Consider the following 3,488-nt stretch of genomic DNA (forward strand, 5'->3'; position numbering starts at 1 on the left):
TGTCCTGTTCCATCCCTGCTTATCAAAAGTGTTCCACCATAACTCAGTTCTCTTTAACTACAAGGACAGGTTCAGAATGCAAAGCTCTTTTCCTACCCCTCACACTCAGATTAGATTTCTGACCTGTTGGTTTGTGTGTGTTGCATGGAATTATTGTAGAATTACCCCTGACAATATCATCATAAATTCAAAACGGAATGTCTGCCCTACGTCCATTTTGTGGTTTCTCATCGTTCTTTCTTCCTCCCCCATCGCTCGGCATCCCTTATGTATAAAAATGGGACTCTGAACTTATTCTCCTTCATATGGTTGCCTGAAACTTCGCTGCCTTTAGGAATACATTTATATTCAGAGGCTATAATGGTAAATAATTTCAACAGAGTGAAGCTCTTTAATCCTACTTTGTGTCTGAAACACACACTCGACACTATCTTTAAATATCTCACGAGAATCCAATTTCCTCAGGTTATGTGGAAGCGATTTGAGTAGAAACTTTAAAATACCTGAAGTTCAGAGAGAACTATCAAACAAAGCCCAGCCGATCCAGTCTGGCTTGATTTGTGTGGCCATAAACAGCAGCGGAATCTTCTGTTGGCTGTTGGTATAATAACTATGGTTGTGGTTTTAGCAAGGTAACTATCTTTCTTTCCTCCGGCCCTGAGGGTTTGGAGGCTGTTTTCCCTAAACAGGATTTTCAGAGGTTATAGCAATCCTCCCGATAAAAGAACCCGGAGCCTGATAGCAGATATCTCTGTAAGTGGCAGGTCTCAAAACAGCAGGACATAATTTGAGAGGACATGCTGTTATGATTGAAAGCCCTGTCACTGAGCCACAGTGGAATGGCATCTTGGTGTGTTCAATAAATGGAGAAAACTTACAGTTTCTAGCTGTTCACTTCCCGGACCAAAATAGCAAGGTCAAATGCCCCTCTGCTCAACCATTCTATGGGCCACAAACCATGAATTCAGATTTGACTGTGAATTAAAATTATAGTAAAATGGTTCAGCTCAGAAATATGAGACCCCAAGTTCAGATTCCCAGTCCTCATATAAAGGTCAGAGGCTGTGAGCTCCTGGGATCCCACCACTGGGAAGATGGAGATGGGGAGATCAGGGAGCTCATTAGACAGTCATTCTAGCCAATCAGGGAGCTTCAAGCTCAGCGGCAGAGGCTGGCTCAACAAAGTGGAGAGCAACTGAGAAAGACCCCTGATGTTTACTCTGACCTCCACATACCTGTACAACACACACACACACACACACACACACACACCTATAATACGTTAAACAACTTTATACTGCTGGTCTGCTGCAGTTTCTAGTTCAGAGCTTATTCCGAAGTCTTTAGTTAACTAAGATACTCTGTAATTCTTTACAAGTATCCACACTATCTACTAGATTTTAATAAGAGCTTTTGGGAAACTGGACTGGTTTTCTTGAGTTTGGAGGAAGTATATTTGCAAAACTAGCTGGCATCCTTAAAAACCTACAAGTACTTTATGTGCATCACCCTTGGTGCTTATTAATTAGTTATTCTTTGTGTGGGTGTGTGTGTGTGTGCGTGTGCGTGTGCGTGTGTGTGTGTGTGTGTGAACTGAAAATTCCGTGTGCTGCGGTGTGATAACATATTAATGGAGATACTTATTTTGGGGTCATTTGTGAAGTTACAGGAGAGACTACATCCTAGATTTAAAACAATCCTCACAGGGATAACGCATTGCAAGACTCCAGCACTCATTCAGGAACATTTCGGGTGACTGAACAGACAGACAATGTGGAATCCTGAGGCCTTTGAATAATCTGCAACCTATAAATAAAAATGAAATATGGAAATTAGAATTCAGATAAAATAAATATGTGATAAAGAATAGGAGGATTAAATGATCATAAGACTACAATGCTTGCAGATGTGGTTGTTGTGATTTTTTTTTTTTTACTTCTCAAACACACAAACTTTGCTTCTTCAGCAGTTTGAATCCTCTGTGTAACTGGAGAAAACTTGTCCCTTCCATAAGTCTCATTCTAGGAACAACTGAGCACCTTAGCTCACCTCTGGAAAAGTTTGGTTTTTACTCTACTTGGTCCAGTGTGTTCCTATTCTCTGTGCTGTGTCCCCACGGAAAGGACTTTGCTGCCCTCTAGTGTCACTTAAAATAGAGGACACAGCGAAAACACAGCTTTCCTGCCTGTCCATGAGAGGAGATAAGCAAGTCTGCTCATTGGAAGGCCAGATGTGTCAAGACCCCTCCTTTCTCCTTTGATAAGATCCCTGTAAAGACTTCACTGGCAAGCTGTCTTTAAGTCTTGCTGAAAGATGTATACAGATGTGGAGGAAGTTAAGGCAAAGTAAAAATGCCCATACCCAAATGAAGCAGTCCATCAAAGACATGGTGGTGCACACCGGTTGTTCCACCACTCAGGCTGAGACAGGAGGATTGCTCATTTGAGAGTAGACCATGGTGAATAGCCTAAACCTATCTTTAAAAAACACCTTAACTTGAAGACCCGAGGTGTAGCTCAGTTAAGAGAGTACTTGCCTACTTTGCATGACGCCCTGGGTTTGATTCCTACTGCCACATAACGCCAGGCATGGTAGCCGGCACTCAAGAGGCTCCAAAGGTCAAACTCATCCAAATCCAAGACCACCAGAGCAACAGGAAACCCTATCTCAACGTAAATAGGTAAAGTATTATCTAAAGAGTTGTTTACAAAGCAAGATAAAGGGGTTATTTAATGCAAAGAAAATAGTAACAAAGGGTCATAGTACCAATTTAAGAACTCTAAAAATCAAGGGTAAGGGCAGTGGAAGTGACAAAGAAACTTTCTGCATTATAGAGCCAGAGGGTCCTCTGAAGAGGTCAAGAAAGAAAGGAAGAAGCTGGACAGAGGAAGAATACTCCTTGCAAAGATTTCTTATTTTTAAGCATTAGGAAAGCACCTGCAGAACCTGAGACAGGCAGCTTGGGGCATGGTAGGAAGAGCAGACCCCGTTACTGATGGAGTACAGTGACTGGTCCCCAGAGTGATGCTGGGGAGGGCAGCAAAGGTCAGACTATGTCCCACATTCCTGTAAAGTGAGCCTCGCATGCAAATTAGTACCCCGTGAAGAGTGGAAATAGTATTAAATTAATTTTGGTAATATATTTTATCTAATGTGTTAGATCCAAAATAGTAATATTTATAATATATATGTATAATCAAGGGTAAAAGATAGCTTAGATGTTAAAAGCACTGGCTGCTCTTACAGAGGTCCTGGGTTCAGTTCCTAGGACCTGTAACTCCAGTTCCAGAGGATCTGATTCCCTCTTCTCTCCTCCTTGACACTAAATGCATGTGCTGCACAAATATACATACAGATAAGGCACTCATCTATAAAATAAAAGCAAATGTTTCCAAAAGAAATTGTGATTATATAATAAATATGAGCATTTTGCTCTCTTTCCTATACCAAATCTTTCAGATTGTAAGTATCTTTACTTACAGCACACC

This window comes from Arvicola amphibius, chromosome 2, assembly GCF_903992535.2.
Source record: "Arvicola amphibius chromosome 2, mArvAmp1.2, whole genome shotgun sequence".
In the NCBI taxonomy this organism is placed as follows: domain Eukaryota; kingdom Metazoa; phylum Chordata; class Mammalia; order Rodentia; family Cricetidae; genus Arvicola; species Arvicola amphibius.